The sequence below is a fragment of the Podarcis pityusensis genome (genome assembly GCF_964106645.2).
Source record: "Podarcis pityusensis genome assembly, chromosome: 3".
NCBI lineage: Eukaryota > Metazoa > Chordata > Lepidosauria > Squamata > Lacertidae > Podarcis > Podarcis pityusensis.
Genome location: NC_138026.1, coordinates 27,280,288 through 27,302,250, shown reverse-complemented (window position 1 = coordinate 27,302,250; position 21,963 = coordinate 27,280,288). Strand labels below are relative to the sequence as shown.

At 44.4% G+C, this 21,963-nt stretch overlaps 1 long non-coding RNA gene across 1 annotated transcript in view; it reads left to right on the top strand.

The window, feature by feature from the left end:
- The window catches only part of LOC308473781, a 314,717-nt gene that overhangs the window by 106,080 nt on the left and 186,674 nt on the right, over positions 1-21,963 (top strand). The window contains exon 2 of the long non-coding RNA XR_013984313.1: positions 8,695-8,784. This is a non-coding gene — a long non-coding RNA (uncharacterized lncRNA). The remainder of the gene's footprint in view (positions 1-8,694; positions 8,785-21,963) is intronic.

The window sequence follows — 21,963 nt, the reverse complement described above, 5'->3', positions numbered from 1 at the left end:
AATTGGTCAGTTAGTTAAGTATTTTTATTTACTTGATGCAGGGGGGGAGGGCAGCTGGCTACACGCATGGTTGCATTTTCTTCGGCACTGTGATTGAACAACAGTTTTCCCCATTTTACCAGACTTGTGTGTTTGTATATATCAGGGGTGTACATTGGCTCTGAATGGGATGCCAAGGAACAAAGCAAAGAGAGGTGCTTTGAGGGTATCCTTCCCCTAAGTTGAAGGGAGACATCAGTAGCTCCTCTCGCCTGAGTTAGATTTTTTAAGAGTTTGTTTTTAAATCCTGTGTTGCTCTGCTATACCACACATGCGTGCGTCTGCACAAACACACAGACACACACGCCACAGCTTTTCAGAACTCTGCAGGCGGTGATCTGATCTAGAAAGCTTCACATAATAAGACTTATTAGAGATCCCTGCCATAAGGGATGCAGAAGAAAGTGAATCCATTTTACTTCCCTCACAAAAAAGCCCCTGGACCTATTTGTCTGCAATTTCCCAAGCTTCATTCATTCTAGAGCAGGGGTCAGCAAACTTTTTCAGCAGGGGGCTGGTTCACTGTTCCTCAGACCGTGTGGTGGGCCAGACAATATTTTGAAAAAAAGAAAAAAGAACGAATTCCTATGCCCCACAAATAACCCAGAGATGCATTTTAAATAAAAGCACACATTCTACTCATGTAAAAACACCAGGCAGGCCCCACAAATAACCCAGAGATGCATTTTAAATAAAAGGACCCATTGTACTCATGTAAAAACACACTGATTCCAATTTAGAAGGCGATTGGGCCGGATACCCGGGCCTTAGTTTGCCTACCCATGTTCTAGAGGCTTAATCTGAGCCCGGCCTTGGCTGAGGAGGGCGGGGTATAAATAAAAATTATTATTATTATTATTATTATTATTATTATTATTATTATTAATCCACACAGCCATGTGGGTAAAATTCATCTATTTTGGCAAAAAGAAAGAAAGCATTCCAACAATTTTTTTTAGATTTCCCATTGTCGTGAATCAGGGGACCCAGAGCTTCATTTTCTACACAGAGCATCTTGGGAGCTGATTGCAGAGCAAAGCAGAGAGTGCACAGAACACCTCAGAAACAGGCTGGGATGTTTTTAAAGCACCAAAATGCAAGGTGCAACTTGAACCCTGCACATATCCCTGGTATGTACGTATGTGTAGCCTTTAAATTGCTGCGGAACGTGATGGTGCACTGATCATTATAGAATTGCCCATCTCATCAGCTCCTATGAGCAAAACCTCCACTTTCAGCTGCATCGCTCTTTAATTTTTGAAGTCTTCCTTAGCGGACCTGCTCTGCAACGTTGCCGTTCTCAACTCGCGCTATTTCCGTTATCATTGCATCATTCAGCCTGGGGGAAATGTTGGTTCCTGGAACTCTGAAACCATGTACCAATGGCATTGATCTGACACCACATTGTAGAGAGCCCTTCTGCACCTCTGATGTATTATATTTTAATAGGTTTGCTCATGCTGTTATAATTAAGGGTGTGTCAGACTTTCCATAATAGGGATCTGATTTTTTCAAGGGGTCTATAAAATTTCACTCTTGGCTGCATCTTGGGATATATACAAGAGGTCCTGCTGCTTTTAAGGCTTTTCTGGATGCCTTAAAACATTCTTTTTTACCAAATTGGCTCATTAAGAAAAGGAAAGGGGAGTGGACACAATAATACATTAGCTCCTGAAGTCTCCCTTCTCCTCCAACTGGGTTACGCAGCCCCCCCCCTCCAATTTTGTTCTGGTGCAAAGAAATATAGCCATAATGTGAATTTGCTATTAAAAGAAATCACAAAAAAATAATTACGAAAAGATGCGCTGAAACACCATCTTGCAGTTGGCAGTTATGGGAATGTGGTTCAAGTGGGAAGATGAAGTTTTATGTGTGTTTTGTGTCTCTCTTAATCAGTCCAACCCTTGACATGAACAAGTTGCAATCCACAAGCTCAGCGATCCCTTTATGTCGGGCAAACACAATAGTTTAGCTAGCTAAATTCACTAAATTAAGTAAAGAACTATTAACAAAGAGCTTAGTTAATTAATCTTCGGATCGTATTGTTCTATAATACGGCTTTAATTTAAGTCTCCTCAGGTCCAAACTCACTTAGATAAAGGAGATCTTTGATGAGGATGTCTCAAGCCTCTGGGCGATCCAAACTAAAGGAAGCGAGTGCGATTTACGCAAGGGTAAATTATGCTGGTGTAACTTGCTTATGCACAGTTCCTCTTGTCTCGCAGCTTTCCCCCAGGGAAAACCACTCTTTTATGGCTCAGTCAGAGTAAACGGCAATTTGGGTCGTCCCCCCCCGGATTGCCACTTGCTCCAATCTATCGCTAAAGAGCTTGGCGAGGAGCACAGGAAGAGGAAAACATTTTGGACGCCTTGGATTTCTGCATTGCAGGGAGTTTGACAAGATGACCTTGGTGTCCTTTACACCTCTACAGTTCTATGATTCTATTGTCTTGTGCCTTCTAGGGCCCAACACAAGCAGAAATGTGGGCAAGCCCCTTTTCCCAAACGCTGTTCAGGAGCCTGTCAGAGTCTGGCAGAGGGAAAACAAGCCTTTAAAAGAAAGGTTGACTTACACCACCGAGTTGCTAGGTCACATGACTGAGGAGAACATGTCCGTTTGCATTTCTTAGTGCAGAAAGTATTGATCTGATGTGTAGAGATCTTTCCTATTCTAATTAATTCAAGAGGGTTCTGGAAAGCTCTGTGTGAAAGAAACAAGCAGGAGGTTCATGATGTTTGGGTTATTCCTTCAGAGAAGTTGAGTACAGTCATACCTCGGGTTAAATATGCTTCAGGTTGAGGTTACTCTCCGTGGCAACCCGGAAGTAACGGAACGCGGGTTGCGTTCACTTCAGAATGCGAACGGGGCTCCGGAAAAGACAACGAACTTGCAAGGAGAGGAGACAGGAAGACTAAAGCAACGAGGAGAGAAATTAGAAGAAAAGGAGGAGCAAAAAACTGCTCCAGCTAAGGAAAAGACACTAAGGCAAACAAGAGGGAAGGGAGTGTTGAAAGGAAGCAGCTGATTGGTAAGCGATTGGGAGGGAGATAAGGGATGCTAGAGAAGATAAAGGAGGCTGCCTGGGAGGGGGGAGGTAAAAGCCCATGGATCCTCAGTATTTTTACATTGGGTCACCCCAAATTCACCATCAGATCACATAGCATGTCCATGGCTACAGCCTGCACCAAAAAAAATCACCCACCCACTGTTGTGTGGGGCCGCAATGGCGCAAAAATGTTACAAAGCACGGATCCACATGGATTCTCAGGATTTTTGCATTGGGCTACCCCAAACTCACCATCAAATCACATTTCTGTGGCCACAGCAACAACCACAAAAATCATACATCCACTGTTTCGCTCAGAATATTTTTTTTCTTGTTTTTCCCCTCTAAAAGCTGGGTGCGTCTTATGGAGTGAAAAATATGGTACCTATCTGAGCTGGGATGAGGGCCTTCAGGTGGCTCAGCCAGAAACCAATCTATTCTATTCTGGATTGGATTGGATTTGGATTACTCCCTCAACATATGAATTAGCACTGCCCTGTGGTGGCTGCTTTGAAGACTGGGGGGGAGTGACACTTTTTCTCTTCCTTGTCCTAATCTAAACCACCCCCCTTCTCCCAAAGCAACTATTAGCTGAATTGAGATGGGATGGGGAAGGAGGGGAAATGACATCACACATAGCCCTCTCTATCAATTGTATTTCTATGGTCTGAGTGTCTTGCCTATTAGCAATACAGCTCTGTGGGCTCGGCCCCTTCTCATGCTAACTAGCAAGAATATACACTTGCTAGGTTTGGCTTCTTCCACATGGGAAACATTCAAGTGGCTGTCTGCTCTGGTTCTCCAGTTATCTGTTTCCATCCAGAGAAGCGGCAGGTTATATGTTTAAAAAGAAAGCAGAGGAAAGAATTGGACCGCATTCCTTTCTCCCAAAGTGTCGATGACTCGTGGTTTAATTTAAAAGCTGCATTAATGAAATGACAAATTAAATCTAACTTTAAAACTTACTTTAAATAAGAGTACAAATCAGTCCCAGCGTTATTCAAACAGGAAACACATAATTTACAGCACATTTAATTTCAATCAGTGCTTTCAAATGGTTCACAGAGAGTTCAGTCGCTCTCTAGTACAAGAGCGCAAGGCTGACTGTGGAAGGGAGTGTGAAAATGTAGCCAGCTATGCACACGCAGTGGTTTGGGTGGTGTGTTATTCTTCAGCTGTCTTGCTCTTGGCAGCGGCTGTATTTTTATTCTGCGGAGGAAATTTGCTCTAAAAGAGTGTCTTTCATTCAAGGCAAATCTGACAAAAGCCCTTTTGGGGGAATATATCTTCTATTTGGTTTACTGACCATTAGTCAGGGCTCAGATGGGGGCATTATCTAAAGTGCAATCAAATACCATGCTACGGAGGGAAGCACTAAAACCTTTTTAATTAAAAATGTCATAAAGGCTTAAATAAAATAATAACCTCCAGTTAACAGCAATTGCTTAAAGGCTCTGTGTGTGTGTGTGTGTGTGTGTGTGTGTGTACGCTCGCGTGCGCACACACACACGTGTGTTTGCAGCAAGAACAGGAGCATGGTCACCTGGTAATCGAGTATATTGTCTACCAGCAGAATAACCCGAAAAGCAGATTTCAACATGCTGATTCCACATTATGGTCACTTTTCAGTAACCTTCCAACCACTAAAGCACAAAATACACAGGAAAGCAGATGCAGAGTCTGAGCGCTCAAATCTTGTTAAAACGCATTTGCTGTCACAAGAGTGGAAAGAAGTGGTAAACCAGGATTTGCTGGTAGGTTGCTGTAGATGGCAATTTTTATTTTTACTTCCAACTGTTTAGCAATAGCAAGAAGGAGTAGCCATGCTCTGTAGTAGTTTGGATGAAGATACACACACACACACACACACACATACACAGCCCATCTGGCTGAGCTATACCCAGATATGTCCATGCCCATTCAGGTTGTCCCAATGTATCAGTCATGAGGTTTAGTAGATAATTGGCTCCACCTGCTGAGCCACCATTTTGTATCTGGCTATACCACTTCTCACCACTATTGCACATGACTCCTGTTGGGGGGGGGGGGGTCCTAGTTAAAAAAAAGAGAGACCACAGTAGTTCCCACTAGCCTGAAGTCTTTCCACAGAGTCTTTCTCCTGACGGCTTTCCAGCTGTGATTTGGGGCGCCAAAGGTTTCTCAACGAACAGATTAGTAATGGTAGACCTTCCCTGAAGGGTCTTCTCTGAGGAACAGCTTTTCTACAGTTACAACTCTCTTCCCCTAAAATGGGGAAGCTGTGGCCCTCCAGATGTTGCTGAATCTCAGTTCTTGTCAGCTTCAGCTGGTATCACGGAAAATGGGAATTGTAGTCTAGAAATATCTGTGGGAGCCACAGAGAGTGTACTGCCAAATCACGTGAGGTAATGTTGAAGCCTAACAGGCATCTCTGAGGGAACTGAGACAGCGTGTCTACCCTTTTCAGCCTGAGGCCTACATCCCAGTGGTGGGTGAGGCCAGGGGCCAAAGTGAGACAAAGTACAAGTGTAAATTTCACCTTTGTACAGTAGTCTAGCACACACACACACATTCAGACATCCCTCTCTATCCTTCATCTCTATCCTATACCAGTACTCAAGCACACATTCCAGCCAGGCAAGAACACTCAAAGAGGAAGGTGAAGGGTGCTTGTTGTAGAGAGGGTGTGTGGCTTAGAGGGAATCCTAGGAGCTAGATACAGTGAAACCAAGGGCCACTTTTGGCCTGTAGGTTTAAGGTTTCCCAATTCTGCCCGAAAAAAGGTGCCTCAGAATCTTCTGCAGACAACCAGAATTTTATAGAAGACAAATATCCAGGAGTTCCTCAGAAGACGAATAAATGATGTTGTGGCATCGGCAGGAGGATTTGAAACTGCTGCTTTATCATGTGGATTTCATTTTAAAGCGTTCATCTCAGCACGCAGGAGTCACCACACTGGTTAATTCTTTAAGCCACAATGTTTTATTTCCAAGACCTTGAATCGATTTGACTCCGTCAACAGTAACTGTTGATGGGGTAAAGAGGCTTGTTTTCTTTCTCTCTTTTTTTTATAGGCCTGTTCATGATAAGAACCCATTGAACCATGTTGGCTCCGTTGCAACTAAATGTTCCCTGAAAGTATTTGAACCAAGCCAGTTTTTCTTTCCAGGATTAATATGTGAATACTTTTTTTTGCTAAATGCCCTAGCTAACCTCCATCTGCTTGCTTCAAAGAGATTCCCCACAATCACCCATTACTCTCTGGGCTGTGTGCACCCAGTACAAATCATCTGCCCAAGCAATGGAAATCTGAAATATTTTTTTCCTGCTCTGCATACATTTACCCTCCATAATTCATTTTGGATTTTGCAAATCATGAGGTGGAGTGATGACCTGACCAGGGCACTGAAGCTACTCTTCTCCTCCCAATCGTCTAGATATCTTACTCAGCAAGCCTTCTGACTTCTTAGATTTCAGCAGACATTGCAACGTGGAAGCATATATTCACAGAAGGGCGAGAAACCTGGTACATTAAAAAAAAAAAAAATTAAGGTGGAGCCTGTCGAGAACCTGCATCCAGTATAATAACATCCTACACTTTTTCCTGCAAGCTTGCAAAATTGTGGCTTACACATGGACCTGATTATTCTGCCCTGTGGATAATCCTCGACTTTGAGAGGAGCCCTCAACATCTTTTGTGTGTGTGTGTGTGCCTGTGCATGCATCACCATAATTAATAACATCTTCTGAGCATCCCAGTTGGCACGCTCTGCACTGGAAGGGAATTAACTCATGTACTAATATCTCTGGGGGTGTCACTCCATCGGCTGTGCCTTCAGCAGGCCTGGGGCAGCAGGGAAGCACACACCTGCTCTAGATTAGATATGGCTTCAGAATCTGACCTGCTTCCAAAAACCTTTTGGCCTGGGAATCCTGCGTAAGGCGGCCTACTCCAACCAGTCACTCGGTGCTACATGGGCTAGTGAGGTGTGCATTTGAAAGTTACCTCTCGCTGTAGATCGGGCTCTGTGTCTCTCTGCCACATAGCCGGTGGCAGTCCCAGAATTGGCAGGGGTTGGTGGTGGTGGAGCACTGTCAAAAGACCTCATTAAGCTGAAAGTTAGTGCTTGGCTACACAGGTTGAAAAATCCCCCACACATTGTCTTCAGCCTTCTTGAATGCTCCCTGCAAGGAGAGTAAGTCTCAAGGCCTTGGCAAATGCCCAGCTGTGCCGCTCTCCAAAGATATCCGTGTTGTTCAGCTGCCTCAGCATAGCCAAATAAAATACCGTTCTATTTCACCGCTGCAGTTCGGAATGGCAATGGTGCAGATGCGACAGAGGAGATGTTTCACGGGCGAGGACAGGTTGGTGCATAACAGCGATCCATTATCTCTCTGCTGCAGCTTTAGGAGTGTGGCAACAGAAGCGCTGAGCAGATGGCACCTTGGCAGACTCGGGCCGCCTGCATTTGGCAGTCCTTCCTGTTTCAGGGCTTCAGCAGCTATTTTGAACATGTGTGACAATATTGGCTGCTTCTATTCCACAGGAAGGTAAGGTAGACCAGCTCTTTCTCCTTATGAAACTATCAATCACATTTATGCTCCACTCTTCCACCAAAGATCTCTGAGTAAACACACACACACACACACACACACACACACACACACACTTTCTCTTTCTCTTCTTGTGTGTGCTTCCCATCCTGGTAATTTAAATGGCCAGACCCACTTAAGTCTCCTTCAGATGACCTCTTTTTATTTTTTTTCTTTAGCATTCATCCTGATTTACTTGCACAAAGCTTACGTGGAGGCCAGATTGGATCCAGGTCTTATTAAGTATCCACTGTGATTTATTTGTTGTGAGGTTATGTAACAATGATTATCCTGTATTTATCTCTGTTTGCTTGCAGCGTCTTTGCACATTGTCTTGTTAATCGTTGATTCATTCCAAACTATTCAATACATTTCCTTGTCACTTTCGAAACTGCAAAAGTTCTTCTTCTTTTAAGGATTTGCTTTCCAAGATGACATGGCCTTTAACTCATGTTAGTTGCAGAAACCTAAATCGACCTTACATTCTCGAGTCTCTCCTGCGAAATACCGACAGTCTCCGGAGGCACCCTTACTTTCAGCAATGCAGACGTGCCGTGCTCCTTCGCAACATTTGCTGGGCTCTGACTGGTCACATGTGTGAGAAATGGGTGCCGGAGAACAGAGGTTGCTTAGAGCAGAAATCAGAATATTCTCTCACATGCTTAACACACTAAGCTGTGTTGTAGCCTGGAATGTGGATCACGAGGGGTGGGCGACCCGAAAAACGGCAAATATAATGAGGCTGGGTTGTTGATAGGTCAGCTGGAGGCAACATTATTTGGGAGGACTTGTCTTTCTCTCTAACCTTAAGAGAACCCAGGACAGAGAGTGGCCTTGCAAGGGCATGTTTATGGGTTCAAAATCCAGCAGTTGTTGTTGTTATTATTACTATTATTATTTATTAGATTTATATACCACCCTGCATCATAAGATCTTAGGGTAGTTCGCAGAATAAAATACAGGAGAGTTGTTGTTAACAACAACAACAATGGCATTTATTTATTTCTTCTTCTTCTTCTTTGGCAATCACTCATAGCCAATATTGTCTTCCATAAACATGGTCTTAACAGTGAGTCCATAACTGACCAATTCTGGATCCACACGTCCTTCCACAGTGGGGACATAGGTTTCTGGGTGGGAGCGATAGCATCTAGATCAAGGGAAGTAATAGTGCCACTGTATTCTGCTCTGGTCAGACCTCACCTGGAGTACTGTGTCCAGTTCTGGGCACCACAGTTCAAGAAGGACACTGACAAACTGGACTGTGTCCAGAGGAGGGCAACAAAAATGGTCAAAGGCCTGGAAACGATGCCTTATGAGGAATGGCTAAGGGAGCTGGGCATGTTTAGCCTGGAGAAGAGGAGGTTAAGGGGTGATATGATAGCCATGTTCAAATATATAAAAGGATGTCACATAGAGGAGGGAGAAAGGTTGTTTTCTGCTGCTCCAGAGAAGAGGACACGGAGCAATGGATCCAAACTACAAGAAAGAAGATTCCACCTAAACATTAGGAAGAACTTCCTGACAGTAAGAGCTGTTCGACAGTGGAATTTGCTGCCAAGGAGTGTGGTGGAGTCTCCTTCTTTGGAGGTCTTTAAGCAGAGGCTTGACAACCATATGTCAGGAGTGCTCTGATGGTGTTTCCTGCTTGGCAGGGGGTTGGACTCGATGGCCCTTGTGGTCTCTTCCAACTCTATGATTCTATGATTCTATGATTCTATGATCATGGTGAGGGTTTGCCAAGTGTGGCTTTCACTTAGCATGTTTCTCCCTTTCATCCTGAGTTCAAGCTTCTTCAAAGCCCATGACACCTTCGGTAAAGGCTGTTCTCCAACTGGAGCGCTCACAGGCCAGTGTTTCCCAGTTGTCGGTGTTTATACTACATTTTTAAAGATTTGCCTTGAGAGAGTCTTTAAACCTCTGTCGTTGACCATCAGCATTAGGCTTTTCATTTTTTAGTTCATAATAGAGTAGTTGCTTTGGAAGACGATCATCAGGAATCCACACAACACAACCTGTCCAACGAAGTTGATGTTGAGGAATCATTGCTTTGGCACTGGTGATCTTTGCTTCTTCCAGAACACAACTGCATTTATATTCCACCTTTCTCCCAAGAAGCTCAAGGTAGGGTCACACATGGTTCCCTTCCCTATTTTATCCTCACAACAACCCTGTGAGGTAGGTGAGAGACTGTGACTGGCCCAAGGTCACTCGGGGAGATTCATGGCTGAGTGGGGGGATTTGAACCCTAGTCTCCCAGGTCCTAGTCTTTCACACTAACCTCTGCACCACACCAGCTCTCACCATGGGATGATGATGATGATGATGATGATTCCTGTTCCCATGAGCTTAATACTTATGCACAGTGGTATTTTTCTAGAAAAAGAGGTGCCGGAACTCACCATGAATTCCTCTCTTGTTCTCTTATAACGGCTATGGCGCCCACCTTAGAGGTGCTGGAACTTAGTTCCAGAGAGTTCCGGCCGCAAGAATACACACTCTCACCCCATTCACACACAATTCTCATTACAAGTCACCCAAAACAACCAACCACACCCTAAGCCACCCCCAACGTCTCTCACCACCAAGGAAATACAGTGGTACCTCGGGTTACAGACACTTCAGGTTACAGACGCTTCAGGTTACAGACTCCGCTAACCCAGAAATAGTACCTCGGGTTAAGAACTTTGCTTCAGGATGAGAACAGAAATCGTGCAGTGGCAGCGGGAGGCCCCATTAGCTAAAGTGGTGCTTCAGGTTAAGAACAGTTTCAGGTTAAGAACGGACCTCCAGAACGAATTAAGTTCTTAACCTGACGTACCACTGTACAACAAGTGAATAGTAAGAGAACCCATACAAGTAACACTGACACAACCCGCCCCACTTTCAAGCACCACTCACCTGAGATAATACAACCCGTCTTTTTGAAAATCAAGTTGGTGGTTTGGGGACCAGCAGTAGAAAGGTGCTCTCATGCTTCTCACAGCTGCAAACATGTATAAAGGGGCTGTGTAAGATACAGCCAAATACTGCATTTACGTTGCAGTTAAAAAGAGGTGACGAGGAAGGCTGCCTGCACTGCGAAACGGAAATCTGGCATTTAAAGGGTGGCGCGTAGCCGGTTCCTGCTGTAATGCAGACTGCTCCATATAAATAGTGAAGCAAAAGACCCCTGTGGCGGATTGTAAGGCAGTAAACCAGGAAACAAATTACTGCTGCTGCAAAAAAAAACACCACAAATGAAAGAATACAAACACAGGAGGATGGCAAGGCCCTCCTAAGATAATGTGGATGGCAGCAGGAGTGGCACAATGCAAAATCCCTGTAAATAAGGTTGCCAATTGGCCTGGATTTCAGCCTCTTGGCTAGGAGCCAAGACAGGAGTGCATATAGCGGGGAAAGGGGAGGCAAATATGTGTTTGTGCATGAGAGAGGTTCCTTTTAAACAGGTATTTCTTTTCTGTACAGTGTGATTTTTGAAACTAAAAAAAAGCAGTGCTTTGCACACACCCCAAAGCACTTCCCCTCCCCTTTACAAGGTGGAAATCACTCTGAATGTGTTGTGGGGGTGCAGTGCCCTTAAAGGCAACCCAAGGAATGGCTCCCAGCTGTGACAGAAGGAAAGGGACTCTGCTTCTGCCCAGAGACATTCAGACCAGGGTGACAGAATTGTTTTAGAGCACCAGATTCCCCTTTGAAACGCGTGCCGCACCCCAGATCCCAGGGACAAAGTGGGCACCAGCAAAAGGGCAGTGGGCTCAGCATTGTGCTCCGTGTTGAGGTCCTTGGGAAAGAAAAGGGGGCCAACTTCCCTGGAAGTAACAGGGCCCTCCGTAAGAAGGCAGGAGGTCTCTGGCGTCACCACCACCCCTTATTAGAGAGGCTCCTCTTGTCAGCAGTCAGATGCCACCAGCAAACATAAGGTTCCAAATATGATTTCCATTTTGAATGTATGTATGTGCCTTTGGTTAAAAGGATTAGCTGGTGGTAATCTAGTTCTGGAGGACATTATCTTAACAAAAAAAGAGGAGGGGGTAAATAGAATTTTTTTAAAAAGAAAACTCTTCAGCTGGACATATTTTTGGCTCCAGTTCATTAGGCGGGCTGCTATTTGTGTGTGTGCCTGTGTGCAAATAGGGAGAAGCTAACCTCTTCCATCCATCTATCTCCCCGCGGGAGGCCGCCACATAACTGTCAAAAAATAAGCTTTTATTGTCAGCATCTTCTTAGGCTTCCCCGACTGACAAAAGGCAGGGGCAAGTTGTTGCAAGATTCGGTGGGCTGCGAAGGAATTAAAGACTGTCCAATTATAGCGTTCCAAGGCCCCATAAAACCCTCCCCTTCTTGCCCAGAGCTACTCCTAATTGGGTTTAATTATGAGCCAGTGGTTTCCCTAGAATTAATTGTACAATATTTGTAGTCTGATCCTAATAACGAAGCCAGGTTCATACAGACGCAGCTCTTGATTTATGTTTACAAGCGTGTAAAACATAGAACAGAGGGAGCCCCAGTTTGGGACTTCAAACATTAAATCAGGGCCCTTTTTTATGCGGAATTCCTACAGGAAGTAGGCCCTGGGACACATGGATGAGTAACAAGCAAATATACCTGAGCATGTGCAGAATGCCTTTTTGTCATTCTTAAGTGAACACAGCGAGCTCTCCTCTCCCTGATGCAGACCAATACATAGAAGATAAGGCTATCAATAGCCTTTTAGGAATGTTAGCTAAAATGGAACATCCTCGTTCAGACTAGAGATGGATGGCTCTCTCTGTTTTGAGTTCTTTCAGTTTCTCATTTCACCAAACTTAAATTCAGTTTTCCACATTTTTGCAGCAATTTGCATTTTTTTATTTTTTAAAAAGTATGAAAATTCTTCGTACAAATAAACACATTGGGTTACCCAGTTTTGACAGATATATGCTTCGCACGCAATTAGTCATAACACAATGCATTTTTGTATGTCTTATACATTAATACACACATTTTTATGCATACCATATCCTAATATATACTTTCTTGTATGCATTGCTAGGCTGCAGAACTGCACTGCAAAATTCAAAGAAGTGCAGATTTCAAAGAATGGCTTCGTTTTGTTTCACATACCGTTTCAGAAAGTGTGCATTTGCTAAGTTTGCCTTTAAATGCAAACAATATTGGATTTTCCACCCATCCCCAATCGTAGGAAAGGATCCCCCTGCTTCTTCCTCTTTTCTCCTCCTGGATTTATGCTTAAAAGATGGACCAGGTTTAATTAGTAGAATGACATAATCCTCTGTCAGCCCGTAAGCTCTGGGAAAGGAATGGCGCTAGGGATTTAGCAGGCTTAGGTGAAGGAGCCAAATCACCGTGCGTCTCTTGCTTGTCTCAAATACACAGAACAGAAGCTTCAAAAGAATGGCCCTCAGAGGTCCTTTAAAACTCCTAGGAAAATTTACTGCCTTGGCATTGGGCTGGCCCCAATGTTTACTGTTTGCTGTACAATCTCCCTCTTCAGAAGAATGCAAGAGGTTGTGTTATAATGGCAAAGAGGGGAATGAGTTACGGAACTGGGGAACTCCTTGGTTTGATTGCTTAGACCCTCATCTCTGTAATATGAGGGCAGTCAGGACCAGTTCAGTAGTTTCCATCCTATGTGGAGGCCACATCATGCAACGCCACACAATTCCATGTCACATCTCCATGGTATGTATGCCCTGGACCAGGAATGAAGAAGCCTGGCTTTGTGGAATTGCTGATCTGAAGCAACTCCTACACACCTCCATGCCTAGTTTTGGCACACAGTGTCTTTGTGAGTCAGCGGAAAACAAAGTTATCACTTTGCTTCAAGGTAGACCTGCCAAGGATAGGTGAGCAGAGGGCTGCTCACTCCTAGAATTACCTTCAAATGCATGAAGACCCACAAGGGGAGGGTTTTGGAACATTCAAAGTGTCCTGCTCAGAGGCTCCGATTGCCTGTCTCTGTCAGGGACTGCCTGGATGAGGAAGAGTGGTGGGTACCGCCTGCCCTAGAGACCCTCCAGAAGACATAGAAGACTTAGACCCTAGATCATGGTGATGGGACACCATGGGGAGCTATCTGGGGAAGGAATAAGCTGGGAGGTGCTAGTAGCAAGAAGTTTGAGCGATCAAGGTGGGTCAGAAGCAGTGCTGGATTTATGTATAGGCTAAGTAGGCTGAAGCGTAGGGCCTCAAAATCTAGGGGGCCTCGCCAGCCAGTCCACTCCCCAGCAGGCAGTCCCCCCTCTCCCAAAATTGCAAACCCAAGACTTCATGCAACGGCAGGACAACTTGGGCCCAGCAACTATTAGACTCAGGGCTAGCCAGTGGGGCCCAATTTGAAGCATTGGGGCCCAACTTGATTTTTAAATTTTTTTTGGTATGGCCCCAGTTCACAGCCAAAGTCTGCAACATCTTAGAGATATAATAAATAAAATCCATCTAGATTGCCCTGGTGCAGGGGCCCCCTTAGGAGTAGCCCGCAGGGCCCAATTGGCCCAATTGCTCCAATTGCTTTAAGGCCAGCCCTGATGAGATGAAACTGTGCAGGGGTTGGACTGACAAGCCCTGCCCCTTCTAGGTCCCTGGTGTCACTATTCAGAGTACAGACTCAAGGACTTGTGGAAATAAAAGGAAGCACTTATTGGAAATCAGTTTTGTCATGTCCCCCCCCCCCAAACCCCAGAACGATGAGCCCAGCCACCTTTAATTCACAGTCGCATAAGCACTACACTACAGCATGGCCATAAACCTGTACGTATACACCCAATATGGACCAATGGAGATTTATGTTACTGCTTTATGAATGAACACTGTGTTTTATGAATGGACTCTGTATTTGTGAATTACCTAAGAGCCACCAATAGGGTGCTCTAGAATCTGACAGCTAACCAATCGGGTACTACCAAACAGTGACGACTATTGCTGAAATCAAGTAACCAGCAGGGAATGTTTCAGCTCAGCCTTTGCACTGTTGACTGAACACCCCCTGCTGTGCAGATAATGTAAAAAGCTCATAAATTGTATAAAATATTATGAAAATGATGTAAAGTGGTATTTAACACCAACAAAATTGGCCAAAATGTATACATTTAAAAAATAAGGAATGTTGGAAATGTAATGAAAAGGAAGGGAATTTTTATCATATGTGGTGAACTTGTGGTAAAGTAAAAGCTTACCGGGATATTATATATAATGAGTTAAAGAAAATGTACAAAAGTACATTTGTTAAAAAACCAGAAGCATAGGTGAAGAAATTCCTAAAAAAGATCAAAGATTGTTCAGATATGCAACAACTGCAGCAAGAATTTTATTAGCTCAAAAATGGAAACAACAGGATATACCAACGATACAAGAGTGGCAGACGAAGATGATTGAATATACAGAACTGGCAAAGCTGACAGGGAAACTCCGAAACCAACGTGATCAAAAATTCCAAAAAGACTGGAGTAAATTCATACAATACATGAAGGACAACTGCAAGCAATTTACAACACTGGCAGGACTTAATTAAGAAGACTTGTAATGTTGATTATTTATACCTTTATACATATGGTTAAAATTTTTGACAAATGAAGGGACATCATGTAAAGAGGAAGAAGTATAAATGCTATGATATAAAAAAGAATTAAGGTAACCATGAGATGGGAGGGAGGTCAACAATTTATTTGAACAAACAATGTGGAAAATATGAATTTATTTCAGAAGTCAACTTAGGAACAAAGAAGTCAAATTCTGAACGGTTTTGGGAGCCACAAATACACACACGCTAGTGGGCCAAAAACTAGACTGTTTACATGCCATACGTCCAGAACTTCTCATACAAAGCTCAACAACTTTTGTGTCTGGATTTTCACTTTTTGAAATATGGCAACCCTAGCCCATGAACCCTAGCCTGTTCTTTTCTCTCTCTGCTGATCTTGAGCAGCAGAAGTTCATGCACTGAAACAGAAGGGAACTTCCACTTGTGCTTTGCTGCTACAGCTATATTAATGCCGGCCATTTGAAAGCGCTACCCTAGATAGCTGCCCAGAAGCACCGTGGAACAATGTTAGACCTGGCTTTTTCTGCCTTCCATACTGAAACAAAATCTCTCTCTCTCTGTCTCTCTCCCCCCCTCCTTTATTTTCCAGAGCCTCTGAAGAGAGTCGCTAGGCTTGTGCTTCAGAAGTGCTCAAATAAACAGACATATGGGCTGCACCTGGCCAGTGCTTGCGGTGCCCTTGGAGTCCTGCATGCTCTTGCTGGGGCTTGCAGAAGCGCAGGGAACCCAAGCTCTGTTTATATATTCCCAAAGGCTGTATAAACAGAGAGCTCTTCTCCTTTCCAGCAGTTCGAGGATTAATATATACACAGGCAGGTACGTGGGCTGGGCCTTTCCTCCCATTATTTTGGAGGAGCGTTAGATTGTCATGGCTGCTGCCACCTCCTTCACTACTTCTCAAACTGCCAGTCCAATTGGCAAGAGATCTTCTCATACGTGCTTTGGGTTAGGGCAGCCTTTCTCAAACTTGGGTCCCCAGATGTTGTTGGACTACAACTCCCATCATCCCTGACTGCTGGTCCTTTTAGCTAGGGATGATGGGAATTGTAGTCCAATGACATCTGGGGACTGAAGTTTGGGAAAAGGCTGGGTTAGGAGAATATGTCAATGTTGGTTTCTCTCAGGGCATACACACATGGACCTTTCCAGGCACAGGTCTGAGCTTAAAAGCTGTGTATCCATGAGATTTCATTTCATTTCACTTGTATTTTGCATACTGCCTTTCTTTATTGCTATGCGCCAGGCGGCTTACAGCAACAGAACATAAGACAAAGAACACACACCTTAAATTAATCTGATCCCATACCAAAAGTCACAATAAAATGTAACTTTGAAATGGGTAGGCTTATAGCAAATAAAATAACATCCAATAATGTATTAGAATATAACGGCACACCATAAAATTAACTCTCGCAACATCAGCAAATAATAATCAGAAATTCATTCTTAATGATTACAATAAATAATTACTAAACTGTGATCAATAAAAATAACTGTAATTCACAATGCGTAAAATACCACAATACATACCAAACCATGTAAGAGGATCAAGCTGAGAAACATAAGGCACACAACTTATAAAAGTATTCTTTTAAAAAATCCCCAAACTGCATGAAAACCCACTCTTTAGTGCTCAATCAGAACAAACATCTATTTAGGTCTTCTGTGGATTGTTGTTTGCTCCAACTGAGGTTCAGAAAGTGGGTTTTCATGGGGGAAATTCCAGGGCACGAAAAGGGTGATTGGACACGGAGCTTTAAAGCACAGACTGTACCTGGAAAGAGCAGAGGAAAGGTAAGTGTGCATAAGCCTTTAGTTTCTCTCTCCCCCCCATCTTCAGTTTGGTTCTCTACATTTCCACTTACATTTGCTCTCTTTTTTTGGTGGGGGAAAGTCCTCATGAAAATTCATTAGCATTTTGGTGCAAATTTCTCTGAATATATACATTTTCGAAAAGCAATTTTCCCTAATATAATGCCTTTCTGTATGCTACTGTCACTAATAAATCTGTTCATTTGCACATTTCACCACAGTATATGCATTTTTTGTACCCATTACTTGGCTGGGAAAGCGTATTGCAAAATTCAAAGAATTGTTGATTTCAAAGGATGGCTTTGTTGGAGTTCACGTATTGTTTAGGAAATTGGGGATTCAGTAAGTTCACCTTGAAATGTGAACCGGATCAAGTTTCTCCACCATCCTGTGTTTTCCTACTGTTGTCCTTGTATGCTTAGAGCTATGCTTCTAATCTCTCAACTAAAAACACAGACCCAGTATAGTTTAGTGGCAAGAGGGTCAGACCTGAACCTGTGCATCCAGGCTTCAAATCCTCATTTGGTCAGGAAGCTCACCTTGGGCCAGTCACTGACTCTCAGTCTAACCCACTGCACAGGGTTCTTGTGAGGATAATGTTAAGAAAACAAACTTGTGCTAGCAATTAAGATAATATCCTTCTGTAATAGCTGGTACAGTGGTACTTTGGGTTAAGAAATTAATTCGTTCTGGTGGTCTGTTCTTAACCTGAAACTGTTCTTAACCTGAGGTACCACTTTAGCTAATGGGGCCTCTCGCTGCCACCATGCGATTTCTGTTCTCATCCTGAAGCAAAGTTCTTAACCTGAGGTAATATTTCTGGGTTAGCGGAGTCTGTAACCTGAAGCGTCTGTAATCTGAGGTACCACTGTACAGTTGTTGTAAACCGCTCTAAGTGGCATATAAATATTTCTATAAACTACTAAATAAAGTGGAGATGGGCAGAGTACACCAATGTACGCCAAACTTGAGCAGAGCTGTAAGTGCAATACGGAGTAAAAGAATCATAAGTCTTCAGCACAAACCGCAACTCTGATGAGAATGATGAACAGATGGCTTTATCTTGCATCATCGTTTTCCTTTCGGCCAAGTTCAAGCTGGAAAACCTTCCTAAGGACCCCATCCTTTTTATCTGCAATTGCTTAATAGGATGGTTTTATGAACTCTGCTGGAGAAAGGCCAATCTAGTCTAGGGAGATGTTCGCAACCTCTTTGACGGAGCCTTCGCTTCTCAGAGGATGTTATGTTTCCAGCGGCCATTTTGCTCCATTTATCTCAACGTTCTGCTGCTCATGCTGTGAGCTCTTCAGGAAAACAACAACAACCAGGTTTTGTGTCTCCTCTACCTGTATCCTTTTCCTGTGAGCAGCTTTGCAAAAAAGAGCGAAGGTGGGGGAAGGCAACTTACAGACTCTCCTATACGTTTGCAATACAAAAATTGATCTAATTTTATTAGGGTTAATTTGACCCCGCAATTGACACAAGACTCCTACCAATGAAGGAGATAAAGGGAGATGGGAAAAGGTTTCTCTCAATATTTTCTGTGCTTAGAACTCTGTACCTAAGAAAGGTTGCTCTCAAATACTATCTGCAGTAAATTCCTGTGCTAATCCTGTGCTAATCTTACTTCTGCAAATTTTGGCCAGACAGTTAGCACACCGCCAGTGACTGCTTGCAAAATTTGGCTGGCAGGTCAAAAGTTCGTTTCCTGCCTAGCCAGCTAGCAAGAAACCGCTGCTGTTAGCAATAACTAACCAGACCTGCTAAATTTGGCTGGCAGGTCAAAAGTGCAGATTTAACCAGGCCTGCTAAAGAAGCCCCTTTTCCTGTCTTATGCTTACTAATGCAAAGATGAGAAAAGACACGTGTACGAAGGAGAGGGGAAGGAATGTTTAGCAAGCAATAAAATGTGTTTAGCAAGCAATATAGATGTGCCATGTAAGGGAATAATTTGAGAAGGTATGGGAGGGGGGAGAGTGCTCAGAAAGTATAAGAAAGTTTGCTGAAGTGTCTTGCTTTACAGCCAGTATATTTTCAGGAGCTATCCAGCTGGTTGTCTCTGTGTACAGATATTGTCTCTGTGCACAGATTTCAATAAACTTTTTCTCCAAAGAAGATTTTGCTTTCCTGGTACTTTTGTTCCCTCCAAGGTCCGGGGATGGCGTGGCTGATGGATCCCTAGGTAAATAAGGCTTCATTTCTTTGGGGGCTCGTCCGGGATAAGCCCTCTCCCCAATACGGACCGGAGGGCCAGGCTCAACCAAGGTGAACAGCTCAGCAGCGTTTGCAGGCTCCCGTGCGCACCCCACCTGTTTCGTGGGGGGAGCCAGCCACACTGTCCTGCAGTGGAGACATCTTGTTGAGGGAGAAAAACAAAGAGGACGGCGCCGAGGGGACAGGTCCGCAGCGGAAAAAGGTAAGCCCAAGGGAAAGGGCGTGGGCCCCCAAGGAAAAGGGGGGCGAGGTCTGATCAGCCTCACCTGGTTGGGCAGTAGAGTGCCAGCCACCAGGAATAAGGGGATTGGTTGTGCAGTAGAGTGCCAGCCACCAGGAATAAAGGGGACTGGTTGTGCAGGAGAGTGCCACCAGCAAAAATTTGGAACAGAAGAAGGAGGGAAAATTATTTTGGTGTGTTTTGAGTATTGCATGCTGAAATTATTTTGGTGTGTTTAGTGTGTTACATGTTGAAATTATATTGGTGTGTTTTGTATGTTGTATGTTGCATGTCAAGATACTCTAGTGGCTGAATTGTCAAGTGTGGGCCAGGGCTTAGTGTCCCCTTGGCCGAGCGATTGTAGGTCTGTTGTGTGTGAAGTATCTGGAAGAAATGGGTTCTGGCCAAAGTAAAAGTACCCCTTTGAAATGCTTTTGGGGATTCAAGCTGATGAGAGGGGAGGATGAGGACATTGTGTAAATTAGATTGGCCCACCCCAAAATAACAAATTGGCCGTCCATCAGGACCCTTGATTTGCAACTCATTAATCCATTATATCAGAACATTTTGAATGTCCACCCTGATCAAATCCCCTACATTTCCACATGGAAGACCAATGTGGAACAGAACCCCCCCCCCCCTCCTGGCTGAAGTCATGCTGCCAAAAAGTCTCAGGCAGCCGTATCTGCTCAGTCAGGAAGACAGGAGGACAACCCCCCAGTCCTCCAGGATTCAGAGAGGGAAGAAGATAAAAGTTTTGATGCCCCACCACCTCATGCCCCGGCAACAGCCCTGGCACCACCCCCGCCACAGGGAACAGATGGCCCAGCCCCCAATCCCGTGGACAATGCATTGGTAGACCTGGGCGAGGATGGAGAAAGGGAGGAACGAGAAGAGGATGGTGAGGATGAGGAATTTGTAAAAAGATTAGTTAAGTTGATAGGTGATAATAAGAACAGGCAGAACGTTTGAGAAAGTATGTGGAACCTTATGCAGGAGAAGTGGACGTCAGTCCCCATATGTTAAAAACAGCGGGATGTGTAGGGGAACAGAGAAGAAAGTGGCAGAAAGAGTGGGGAAGGCAGTGAAAAGAGTGACCCTCCATAGGGCACATAAAGCACAGGAGGAGGGCGCGGCCAGAGTGATGCCTCTCCATAGAGTGTATGACCCTCCGGCCCCCGCGGGACCTAACGGGGTGGTGCCCAATAGAACTTATACAGTTCAACATGTCCCCTTCTCTAGTGCAGATGTTTGTAATTGGAGGAATCAAAACCCTTCATTTGAAGAAAACCCTGCCAAAATCATTAAGCTGTTTGAGGGAATTTTTTTTAAAACATACAACCCCACTTTTTATGATGTGCAATATTTGATGGATGCCCTGCTAGCTACAGAGGAGGATAGGTGAATTCATGCTGAAGCCCGAGCACACATGAGAGCGCAGGGGGCAGGAGATCAAGCTGTTGCAACAGGATATCCTGAAACTACACTGAATTGGGATTATCAGACCATTGAAGGGCAAAATACCCTCACCACTTATCGCCAGAATGTCTTAAATGGCATGAGGAGGGCAGCCAGAAAACTCACCAACTTTGTGGAGGCCAGAGAAATAGTGCAAGGAACAGAGGAGGCCCCTGGAGCCTACTTAAAGAAGCTGAAGGAAGCCTACCGCCAGTATATCCATGCCCCTATCATAAAAACTGCCTTTGTAGCCCAAGCAGCGCCCGATATTTGCCGAAAAATCCAGATGGGCCACACCCTGAAATGGATGTTAGAAAATAGCCCAAACCACTTATAATCAGAGAGAGGAAGAGGCCCAGAAGAAAAAAGGAGAAGTACCAGGCAAAGAAGTTGATGGCCCTGAAGACGGGAGGTCCACCGTTAGAAGAAGAAGAGGAGGGCGAGGCCGCTTAGGAAAGAGTCAGCGTGCCATCTGCCGAAAGGCACCTATTTCCTCTCCCAGGCTAAAATGAGGAAATGTCAGATGCTACTACATCCGCGTTAGAAATTCCAAGTCACCACAACCCTCAACCCAGCTGCCCTATTACCGGTAGGAGTAGGTGAGGAGCCCACGCATGATTGCATTGAAGTAATGGATGAGGTGTATTCTAGCAGGCCTGACCTTAAAGATGAAGCAGACCCCCAGTGGCCATCATGGTTTGTAGATGGAAGCAGCTTTGTTGAGACTGGACAGCGGAAAGCAGGTTATGCAGTGGTAGCCCTGGAAGACCAGGTGATCGAAGCAAAGTCACTCCCGCCTGGAACATCGGCCCAGCTGGCAGAGCTAACTGCGCTTACCAGAGCCCTGAGCCTGGCAAAGGGACAGAAGATAAACATTTATACAGATTCTAAGTATGCATTCCTGACTTTACATGCCCATGGAGCCTTATGGAAAGAAAGAGGTTTGCTTACCTCCAGAGGAAGCCAGGTGGCCCACCCACAAGCCTTGTTGAACCTTCTGGATGCTGTATGGGAGCCCGAGGCAGTGGCAGTTATCCATTGTTATGGACACAAGACTG